The following is a 12,591-nucleotide window of genomic DNA, read 5'->3' as shown; positions in this document are numbered from 1 at the left end:
TGATTCACTGGAGGAATCTGAGCCAAAAAAGTGACTTATTCCAAATGTAGAAATCTTTACCAAGCAAAGGCGGCAAAAGTATCCAGTCAGCAATAGACCTTCCTCTGGTGCATATTTTGAAGTTCTCCCACTCTGAACTTTCCCTCTAAAACTCAACAGCTTTACTGGGAGCTCAACTGATGGCTATCCAGAATCATGGAGCACAACTCAAGCACAGCCTGCTTCCTTGCCCCACTGAGGATTTTTGACTGCCATTTCAGAGACTAAGAGCCTGATTTAGGTTATGGTGAAAGGATTTCTCTGGCACTACACTGACAGATATCCCATCCGCTGAACTCTAAATCGCATAGGAAACAATGGGATTTAGATTTTGGCAGATGGGATATCCGTCATCATTGTGATGGAGTAACCCCTTTGCCGAAATCTAAATCAGGCCCTAGATCAGAAGGTGAATGTCTTACCGATATGAACCTGATGTCTGTATCTGACCTGTGCTCAATCCTGCGCACCTGGGTACCAATCAAGCGCAACCAGATGAGCCTGATTGACACCTAATACATTTTACTGCTATTTTTATTGAAACATTGAAAATTCTTCTCTGGCTTCCCACAAAATCTCTCCCCAAATCATGCCATCTTATTTTAATCAAAACTATAATACTTCAATGAATTTTCAATCTCCTGATAAGCATTAGCAGCACAATATTGAAGTTACATGAAGGCATATCTGTATCTTATCAAGCCTTAATTATTGTTGTTCGTTTAAATATTGAATAATAACCAAATGACAAGAAGAGAAGGCAGAGCTAATTATCTCCTTAAGGAAATCAAATCAGGCTGTTTATACCATAGACTCGCCAGACAGAATTTCCACTCTGGATGTGTTCATATCAATTAACCTAGGAAGAAAAGTTCTGTACATTCACATCATCAAGGATTTTGTTGCCATGAGGACTAAGTCCAATTGATGTAGACATCGGACTTTGAGTTAGCTTGCAATTTCTTTAAGTACTTATGGGGTTAAATTTTTCATATAGGGACGTCTTCACAAATTGCAGTTTGTAGTACATTTAGTAACACTGGCATAGTGTTCTAATATACAACAACATTCTATTTACAAGTTCAGTCCTCCAAACTTCCTATCTTTCTCCTTTCAGCAATATAATCCCCTCCTTACGGAGTCTCTACACACCTAAATATCCATTTTAGTAGTACACAAGGGAGGGACAGAGAGGAGGGATTAAAATGTGGAATACTTACTGCAGAATGAGATGTGTTAAGAGAGGAGTTAGTAGAGGTTAAGGTAGGTTAATGAGGTGTTTGGGGGGCATGCATCCATCCATCTACAAAAGAGTATGGACTTTCCAATTCACAAACTGCACCTCTAAAGACACTGTAGCCAAGAAGGATCCCAAGCAGTTGTAAATGTACTCCAGCTCAGAGATCAAGTAAGTGCAGCACCACGCATGACTAGCTAATATTTCTGCAACACCCTCCCATTAAAAATAATGATGCTATACTGTGTTGTGTTTTAATATTTATATCTAACATACTTCCACTATTTCAAAGGACCCCATTGGTGTCAATGAAAAGTGAAAGCCTGATCCAGTTTGACCTTTAGTGATAGGCGTTTCAGTGGTAGAACAGATCTCGCAAATCCAAGTCTCAATCCAGGTCTGTGATTTGTTTGCCTCACATTCTGAGAGTGTTTCAATTTTATATGTCTGGTGCAGTATCAAAGATGCCATTGGCCCTAATGCAAACAAGCTAAGAATCCCCCTACATCCTCTGTTGTGTGTCAGTCATTGGGGAGCAGTGGACCCTTAACACTCCTGGACCACTGTGAAATTACACCTGCTGCACAAACGATATAAACACTTCCTGACACTCTGGTCAAGCAAGAGACTACAAATGAGTTCTGAGTACAGCAACAAGTGTGGAATTGAGTAGACCAGAAGGATATCTGTGTTTCTGGGAGCCGGATCACTCCTTGAGCCAGATCAATAGCACTTACCTCATTCACCTCCTACACTCATCTCCCAATAAGCCTTCTACGGTACACCACAGTAAGAATAATACTACAGTTTAAATGAATAAAAGTCATATTACCTAAAATGTATGTTTTGTTGAGCCCTCTGAAGTATGTAACTTTTTTTGACTACTTAGAAGCACTAATGTTCCACCTTAACATCAGATATTGTTATATTTGATAACAATTTGCGTTTCTTTGCACATTTCAAAAAGAAGCATTAATAAGTGTATTCCCTACTTTTGAAACCATGCCATTTTAAATGTCGCATCAATTGCACCCTTGGCTTCTGTAGAAAAAGGATTGTTATCCCTATACATATTGTTATAATTATCATTATTATTCAGACGAATGGCAATTCATATAATGTAAAACGCTTTAAATGCCTAGCTACTTGAAATGGGCTCTCAAACTTTTCATTGATATTTATTTACTGTGTTTAAATGTGTTTTAATGTTATGGCACATATAACAACCAAATACGCCACCACACTGCCCACCTGCAATTCATTTCACTGCCTTCCCCCACCATTTCCCAGTAGTTAACATAGAGCCAGGCCCAAGGCAGACTCCCAAAGACAAAATGAAAATCGTAGTGAATGGCTTTGTAAAAGAACTGCTGCTGGTGCATGGCATGCTGGGCCTCAGTAACCCTCACGACCCTGGTGTCACTGCATCAGCTGTACACTAAAAGCTACTCCCTTGGTCTGGTGCTAATGTCCTTCTTGTCCCGCCTACTACTACTGTTTCCATGGAGACATGTCCAAATGTGAGATGCAAACTATGGATGAGAAGCAGGACCGCTGCTCCAGATAGCGGCACAGTCAAGCGACACTGCCATCATTATGTGAAATACTGAGTTATAGTAATGGCAGCTAAGCTGAATTGTAGATTGGCCTGAACAGTAGGCACAAGCATAATACGTTTGTGCAGGAAGGCAGTCCCAACCTATTTCACCAAGGCACCCATTAGCGGCACTCCTATACCAAACAGCAAAATGTGTTCAAACGTATAAGTGGTTTGTGGTGCAATCATGCAACTTTGTGCTGAGATGAGGTGTGCTAGGAAGCTGAGAACCAAGCATTGTGATGCAGGAAGGATAATGGGAGATTTGTGTGAGAAGAACTAACGCAGACATCAGGACGCTTATAGAAGGTGCAGTCAGAAATATTTGTGAGGATTAAAGTGGCCTTCAATTTTTATCCTTCCTTTCAACATTTGCAGGGATGTTGAGAATTAAAAAATAGTGATTTCGGTTTAATGTGCTTTTTGCCATTAAATGGACAGCCATGAATATGTATTATCTCGACTGTTTCTTAGGATTTCCCACATGATTTTACCTTAATTCCTTTCAGTAATTCGCATCATTTCTGCAGTTTTCTGAAGATTTGGGCTGCCCCTAGATATCAGGATTTGTGGGGGGTTTCTTGCAACTTACCAACAACAGGGTTTGTATTGCCACTTACCAACAACATCACGATAGAAAATATAGAGATGTAGCATTGCAATTCCAATCACTCTGCTGTGGGGGATGTGGTGTATTTGTCAATGTCTTCAGATTCCTTTAATGGCACTTTCACGGTGGTGTTGAGATAGCGGTGCATAGGCCTTCTTGGCAAACGAGAGTAAAAGAAGGCCGAATGGCACATGCCTCAGAGCTCACCTCCCCTTTTCATTACTGCAATTGCTCATCCTTTTGAAGACTTGCCATACTTTGTGAATTTAGCTCCTGCTTTGTTGCTCTAACTGTTTACTCAATGCCACCGTGACCTCGAGTCAGGTATGGGCTAGCCATTCTTTTCAGTCGTTGACTCCATGGACTGTATCGCATAAAGCGAGTAGCAGAAGTGTTAAGTCAAGAAATCGGGCATTATTATATAAAGTTACCTCTGAAAGCGCCAAAGTAAGACAGATCTTAACCAACGTATTAGACTGACTAGTGACTTAAATAGTTGAGGAGTTCGAGCAGCAGTATTTTACCACCTTGAATGGGGGTAAATAGTTGTTTATTATTTTAACTTTAAAGAATATACTGCTTTTATCGGACATGTAGCAGCAATCTTTAATGACTCTAAAGTAAAAAACAGCCCAGAAAATGAATTAACACAAAAACAAAATAGCAATGCAACACAAATGTTAAAGGACACCACACTACAAATAGTTGAAACAGAATTGGACATGATAAACACAATAGAACACAAAAAACACATTTCAATAATGCAGCACAAAAAAACAACGCCACAAAAAGGCAACATATCACCACCACAACAAAATGCAACACAAATATTTATTTATTAATTTATATTTTTCTATAGCACTGCAGCACCAAGTGGTATTAGAGCACTTTACACAGAATGTAAGAATACATAAGCAAGATATGTGTACAGAAGTTACATGACGGGTGGAGAAAATTCAGTAGCCTATTAGGAGGAAAAAAGTCAAGAATCTTGGGTAAGACAACTGCGGGAGTCAAAGAGGGCACTGTACAGGAAGGTCTGTTCTGAGATATAACTTCAAAGAGCCAGTGCTTAATTTGCAAATAAAAAGGTGCTGGTGCTCAAAGCCCTCCTTTTAAACCTGCGCTGCTGCAATTAAATCTGCGAACACGGAATACTGAGGCAGCATAATCCTGATGCCATCTCTGACCTCTTCAATCCATTTAAAGCCACTCCTTGCCCCTTCAGCTCACACCTGCAGCTTTCTGCTTTCTCTCATCATGACAGTTTTCGTTTTTATCTTCCTCCGTCTTTCCAAAACGTGTCGTCTTTTGCTCGCAGCAAATGCTTGAGGCAGAAGACTAAGTGACCGCTCAGTACCGGAAACAACAAGCACAAATTAAACACTGCAAAGAGCAGTACCTTAATGGAGGCAGGGCACAGAGAATACTGGAACTGAGGCTGACAGCCTGGATGTCGGAGCCCTTAAGGCATTGTGTGTTCTATTGGAATGTATTTTTGGATCCGTTGCCATCTTCTTAGGTACCTGATGAAAAGATGATAAAAAGGGATGTTCTTAGTTGCGGCAGCAGGGTGTTCCAAATGGTTGCAGCTGATCAGGAGAAGCATTGCCTTCAAACTTGGGATATTTAGAATTTTGCCACTTCCAGCATCATGCACCTAGATTCACTCACTTTTGCCGCCTGAAATTGTAGGTAAACCTGCTGGTAGCTCAATCTGCCTGTGTGGAGAGCTTTGAAAGTGAACCAGTCAAGATCCCTCTGAATTGTGGAGCTGTGATCAGTTTATTTACTCACCTGTCAGGTGTGAGGTGGAGTGGAGAATTGCCTTGAGAGACGTCAGGGCATTTATTGGGAGACCTGTAAAATGTCATATGCCTGCATCAATCCTGGAGATGTGTAGCAAATGAGCTGTTGACTTCATCTGCTTCATAGCTGATGTAGATAGAAATGTGATGATTGTGCCAATTTGTTGGTGTGTGGAACGATTTAGAGGTAGAATTTGATTAGAAAAGGTAATGATGTCACAGTCTCTGAGACAGATAGACTAATGATCAGAAGCTTTAGTTCAGTGATTAGGTTTGTGCTGATTATTTTGTTAGATTTAAGGAAAATTAGCAAGACTCTAATTTTCTGGATGTAGTTTGAAGCATTGGCTGTAACCCTTTTGTGTAATTTCTCAAAGTCCCTTTGATGAGAGATGATGAAAGGTTTAGGTAGAATTGTGTATCATTAAGCATTGGTGTGTTTAATGCTCACGTTTTCAGAACTAAGCCATAGGGCATCACTCAGAGGTGAGAAAGTACTAGGGATAAAGTAGAACCCTACATGATTCCACACATGACCTCTTCTGGCCTTAAGGTATAGCTTCCTAGTTCAACTACTTACAAAGACCAATGAGAAAGTATGAGAACCAATTGAAAATTGAGACTATGACGCCCATTCTGCATTCCAGCATTTTCAGATGTTGTAATCCATTGCTTCACGTGACACTGGTAAATCTAAGAATGACAGCAGCATATTTTAGTATGCAATAAATGTCATTGAAGATTTTTATCATAGCCGTTTAAGTGCTATGGCCTCCTCTGTATCCCTGTTGGGAAGGAGTTAGCAGTCAGTTGTCATTCATGTATGTGTACAATAACTACACCTAGCAGTCAGGCTTGTCAAGTGAGGCTTGTTATAAGTCTGTTGTTGTCAGGGTTAGGGTCAGGATTACTCTTTTTCAGGATAGAGAAATCTGACTAAGCTTCAGACCACCTGAATAAATTCCAATACTGTGCTAGTATGTGGAAGCTGAGTCTTACCATTTTAGCTGCTAAAACATCCTCAAATTGATAGTTGAATACGTAATGAATATTCACAAACTTTCTTGGCACACATTACCACCTTCACAAACCAGCTTTCATAATACGGTTGTTAAAGTGCCTGGGTTAAGTACTGCTTCATTTACCATCAAGGCCATGTCGTTTTAGCACCAGTCCATAATGTTTTGTCCCCTGGCACTCTAACTTCCCACCATCGTTACGATTACCAGTGGGCGACTCCTATCGCATGACTTTTTTTTCTGCCTTATCTGCAGTTTAGAAGAAAGAAGCACTACAAAATAACCTATTAAATAAGCCTTTAATTCCAATACAACTGCAAACAAATACTCAAGTACATACATCAGCCAGGTAAAATTAAAGAGTAACACAATTAACAATTTTCCAAGCAAGCAAATGCAAAAACCTGTACAAAGCATTCCGGGATCACACCACGATTCATTAAACACAAAAATGAATAGACACAATCACAATTATTGGCCCTGATGTTACTGATTATTGCCTTGATAGCCTTCAAGTCAATATTGTTTAAAATGTTTCTAAATATTGAACATTAAACTGCTTTATAATCAACACTCGCAGCTTGGGTAATGTGATGATGGCACAGCATGGAGTTTAAGCTTTGTTTTAGTAAAGGAGACATACATTTTGCAACTTGCTAGTTAGAGGATTGATGTCAGAAACACATCCTCTCCAATGGCTGCTTTATGTATAAAAATGAATCTAAAATAACTAGCTCGCGGTAGGCATTGACTTGCTCTGTGAATAGAAACCTATGAAAGTGTAAACAACATTCTCGTGAAAGAGCATATGAGTGTTAGCTTCATATCTGCCGCTCCCTTTAGAAAGAAAACATAAGTTCAATTTTAGGGAATCAAAGATAGAGAAGTCAAAATGAAAGAGGCGGGTATACTTTTTATTAAATACTGAAAAGTGCTTAAAAAAACTATCCTCAGAAATGAATACGCCTTTGACCTATTTACTACGATATGCTTGATCTCAAATATATTTATTTAGCTTTGATATTTTCTGATATGGGAAATACATTCCAAAGTGGGTCAAAACCAACAAAAGTGTTTGGATGATTAAAAGAATGATAATCGCCTGAAGATAATCCTTCTTAAATGTTGTAGGAAGGCCACCTGTCCTCTAATTCTTTTGACATGGCTTAATTGTTCTGTAATAAATTCATCTAATGACTACTGCTCTCATTTAGTGACCTGGGCGCTTTTCTCTAATTCTCTGTCAATGCAAATTCATTTATTTTCATTGTTTTCCCTCAGCAGCATTGCTCTTACAGTTAAGATACTTCTTCTTTATAAGCTGCACGGCTTATTATAGGTATGTGCATGGGTGTGTCTGTGTACTTACTCACTAGTGTGTATTTGGTTAATATTATCAAGCCAGAGTCCAGTCCCTGGTATTCATCATCTCTCCTGCTCAGCGGCACAGTATTCACAGTTAGGTAGCCTCTTCTGCTTTTAAGGCCACGTTTTAATTATACGTATGCAAATGTATGCGAGTCTGTCCTGTACACACGTGTAAGGGTGTTTCTGCATGTTCATGTGTGTGTTATAGGACCACAACAACAATTGTATTAATTCTGCACACTGAAACAGCTGTCCATCCTTAGAAAATGTATGTAGAGCTTTATTTTGAGATAAATGTAATTGTTTCCTACAAATTGTATTCTCAGGTTTATACATATAGATGTATATTACCCAGCTGCAGTCTCAACTTGGTAATTATAGTTAGGACCATGTTTCCATAGGTAATGTATTTTTTGTTTGCTTATGACTTCCGTGCATTTCATGGCTCTTCATAAACTTTTCAAAAAAAGTCTCATCTATCTCAACTCCTTCCTACAAAGTTTTGGAAGATCTGTCAAGCGGGGGGCAAGAAAAAGAGGAGGTTCCAAAACGTTTTCCCCAAGAAGTTTCTACAAGAAAATGAGGCAAAGCTTTAGCCAAAACTTCTAACCAGATTAGAACTTGGTCCAGCAAGTCTGCTTTTGGTGTAAATCCGTTCAGTAGCTTTAGAGAATTTAAAGCTCCAAATGTATGTGTATTTCATACCACAGAGGATCTGCAGAGTCAGCAGATCTTGACATAAGATCTGATTGACTGCCACCACATCCACAAAGATGTGACGGCAGTCAATTAAGACTTGGGGACACAGTCCCCTGTCCTGGATAAAAAAGAAAAGCATATAGGGCGGCAGGTTTTGGATACTTTGCCCCTGTAGGCCTTTTATAGGGTCCCAGGGAACCCTTTGAGGCCAAATATATCATTTCTTTTCAGCATTGCTGTGGATCTGCAGAGGATAAAGAAAAAATCTCCTGCCTATTTTCATACTGAGACCATGTCTGTGATGGGCCAGGTCCGGGGGAGCTGGGTTGATGGATTTATGTTAAATGAGGACAGCATCATTTGGTCCCTCTGAGCCTTTTTAGCAGGCACTGGAGGGGGCCGCATGCCCCCTCTTTCCTTATTATTTATCCCAGGTGATATGGTCTTGGGGCGTTTATAGGGGCTAAGGGAGGAGCGCTGCATGTCACGCCCCCTTTTACTAATATGTCAGAACACTGAAGCTGTAATCTTACCCCAAGGACCTGTCCCACCCCCTGGGATCATATAAGCACCAGAAATATTGTGGGGCCATTTTTTATTCTGCGATATGGCTGGAGTACTGCATGATGAAGAGAAAAGAAATTGGTGCTACAAATGCTGGGGGAGGGGCAGCACACAGCATAGCCCTACCCTGCCCCCTTATATTGTTTTTCTTTTCATTTTTAGGACAGGGAGCTAACTCTGCAGAGTACTCTATTGGGCAAATTAACATTTTCTTTCATGTTACAGCCAGCCAATCTGAGTGCTTGCACCCACTGAACCATCGGGAGTGAGGTGGCCCAAGGGAAAAAAGCTTCCTACACCATTCACATCACACTTTTTTAAAGTTCTGCTTGCAGGCCTCTTTTGAGAGTCCCTCGAACCCAATCCTCCTGGTATACAAATATTTTTAACTTTAATTTCTCGAACATTTCACAACGGATCACAAAATCACAAATTAAATCACAAAAAGCACCCTTTCTGGACCACAATCTAGTTTCTTGCCAAATTTGATGAAATGTCTTTCAGCATTTTTTGTGGTATTGCGTTCCAAAAATGTCTATGGAGAATGTATAAAGATTTTGCACTTTAGGACCCTCCTTATTTTTCAGCCCCTGCTTGATAGATAACCCTAAAACATTCCAGAAAGGAGCTAACCAAAACAGAAAGGTTTGCAATGATTTCTAAAACAGCACCAAAGTTATTAGCAACCAAAAATGGCATTTCCTATATAAATGCAGTCCTAACTTCAACGACCCAGTGGCAATCGCGACTGGGTAATATACTGAAACAAACAGAGGTTAAGGGGATGATATAGTTAGGTGAAAATGTCAGTTAAAGCAAATACTTAAAAAATAAAAAATAGCATAGTTATCTTAAGTAAATAGAACTAGTGCCCAGAGTGCCCACAACTTGTGCAGTTGACAGCTACAGTGTTACTATCAGCCCTTGGGACTCAATCCTTTGGGGCTGTATTTTATTAAAAGGGGAAGAGGGCATGCGGCCCACCTCCCTGAGCTTTAATTAAGGCTCGGGGATCCCATCATCTGTGGCTAGTTTCTTGGGGGGAAGTGTCAGTGCAGCTTTTCTCCCCAAGCCCATTATCGGCTCCAGAGATGCCATCCCCCAGACTCTGTAGTTCTCTGCCTGAAAGAGTGGGGGCATACTCTACCCACACTCTCCCAGGCAGGAGCTGCTCATTTATTATTCACTACTTCAGCAAGGATTATCTCATCATTTCCTAAGGGTTTTTTAAATATTTGTTTTTCTTCCTGTTGGTACCCCTAAAACAGGCAGGGGTACCACCAACCATTTTTTTAATGTTAAGGGAGTCATGCCCAAAAGTACCTATAACACGTGCCCCCATGCACAGTGTTGTTATCAATTATGTCATCTTAGATGTTGCTGTGATGTTATCAATGATGTAATAGAACATGTCACAAGTGATGTAATATCTGAGATATTTAGCAGTGTACTGGCAGTGTGTGAGTTATAGTTACTTTAGAGCACATTACAGTTACTTGAGATAACTATAACTGGTGAATTTCAGTGGTTTAGCTGATTTTGAATAGTCTTTAATTGAGTTTCCCAACTAATTATACTGTCGATTCAATCTTTGGATTTTTCATTCAACTTCTATTTTTTTAAAGTGTAAAACAGCATATGTTTATAATTCAAAAACTATAATGTCACTTTAACATTTGTTTTTTTCTGTCCATTTTTCTGTTTTATTACTGTAAATTAAGATGTCCATTGCCATGAATGACGTGGGTTGGGCATTGGCCCTGTGTTCTACCCCACGTGGCAACCCAACCCTCCCCGTAGAGGGCCGAAGGCGCCCAGCACCCCTCCACAATGCATGGCTGACTACGTCATGTAACAAAATAAAAGGGGGCATTTTCAGTAAGGCAAACATTCTGGCTTTGTCAAAGGCTCAAAATATCACATAAATAGTGCCTAAGCCTATTAGCTTTATCAAGCGGTCAGCACATCAACATATCTAAAGCGGACCTATGAGCTTTGTTGAGAAGTCACTAATAACTATAATCAATATATTCTCAAATAGCAATGCTTGTAAAAGTGTTTATAGGAGGTTATTTTAAAAAAAACACTTTTGAAAAAAGCATTACATAAAGCTTTGAGTCTTTTTGTAACAATTTGCAGGTAACAAAGTGCAGCCATAGAACCAACCACAGGAAAGCCCTGCATGACAGCCATATAGCCTATGGCTTCAGATTAGAATGCTTTCAAATACTTTGGTAAGCTCTCTTGGGATCATGGATTTAATGACCCAGGAGACTAACTATGCTTTTTTTAATGTTGCTGACGGGCTGCTGGGCTCCCTGCAGCCCCCCCCCCATTAGAAAAAATGCTCTATGATGCTCCGGCCCCTTTTATGGATATTGCTGGGCTAACAGAAAAAAATAAATTGCACTCACATTGCAGTGTGGGGTGTTCCTTGAAGGAGCAGAAGTTGATAAATGACCAGCTCTTGCTGCTAATTTATTTTTCACTTAAAAAAAAAAAAACCTTTGCTAGCTTTCAAGACTGGAGCTGGCCTCTTTTTAAAATTTTCATGGTGTGCTCTATTACCCTCCGGGGGCATCCACACTGCTAGTACCATTGGGGGATGAAGGGGAGCTCCTCAAGACCCCGTGGCCCCAGGTGGCCTCCCAACCAACAACATACTAGGTGCTGGAGGGAGATGACACCTTCCTTTGCTCCCACTAAGGATGGGGCATTATTTTTTAACTACAACCACCAGGCAGGAGCAAAGTTAAGATTCCTGCCTAAGAGAGTGCATGTATTGTATGCCCGCAATCTACCTGGCAGAGATCCACAGTGTCCTGGGGTGGGCTTCCTAGGACAATGTACAGTATTGCACCAGAGAGGAATGGGTCCCCAGGGACAATCTGACATAGGGATTTCCCCTTTTAAAATTAATTTGGTCCCGGGGGATGCAGTTATAATTTGGTCCTGTGGGATGGGGCCTGAGGCCCTAGAGTGACTCAGGAAAGGAAGCCACATGCCCGCTCTCCTGGGCTTTCATTAAGGCACTGGAGGGGGCTGCATGCCCCCTCTTTCCTTATTATTTAGCCCAGGGGATATGGTCTTGGGGCGATTATAGGGGCTAAGGGATGAGCGCTGCTTGTCACTCCCCCTTTTACTAATATGTCAGAACCCTGAAGCTGTAATCTTACCCCAAGGACCTGTCCCACCCCTGGGATCATATAAGCACCAGAAATATTGTGGGGCCATTTTTTATTCTGCGATATGGCTGGAGTACCGCATGATGAAGAGAAAAGAAATTGGTGCTACAAAGGCTGGGGGAGGGGCAGCATACAGCATAGCCCAACCCTGCCCCCTTATATTGTTTTTCATTTCATTTTTAGGACAGGGAGCCAACTCTGCGGAGTACTCTATTGGGCAAATTAACATTTTCTTTCATGTTACAGCCAGCCAATCTGAGTGCTTGCACCCACTGAACCATCAGGAGTGAGGTGGCCCAAGGGAAAAAAGCTTCCTACACCATTCACATCACACTTTTTTAAAGTTCTGCTTGCAGGCCTCTTTTGAGAGTCCCTCGAACCCAATCCTCCTGGTATACAAATATTTTGAACTTTAATTTCTCAAACATTTCACAACGGATCACAAAATCACAAATTAAATCACAA

The 12,591-nt window shown here is 40.6% G+C and overlaps 1 protein-coding gene across 3 annotated transcripts in view; it reads left to right on the top strand.

Annotated features, from left to right (window-relative positions):
* The window catches only part of NEBL (nebulette), a 743,048-nt gene that overhangs the window by 178,069 nt on the left and 552,388 nt on the right, over window positions 1-12,591 (top strand). The window lies entirely within an intron of this gene.

Source organism: Pleurodeles waltl, chromosome 10 (genome assembly GCF_031143425.1).
Source record: "Pleurodeles waltl isolate 20211129_DDA chromosome 10, aPleWal1.hap1.20221129, whole genome shotgun sequence".
Taxonomy (NCBI): domain Eukaryota; kingdom Metazoa; phylum Chordata; class Amphibia; order Caudata; family Salamandridae; genus Pleurodeles; species Pleurodeles waltl.
This window is presented reverse-complemented; position numbering and strand designations above follow the sequence as displayed.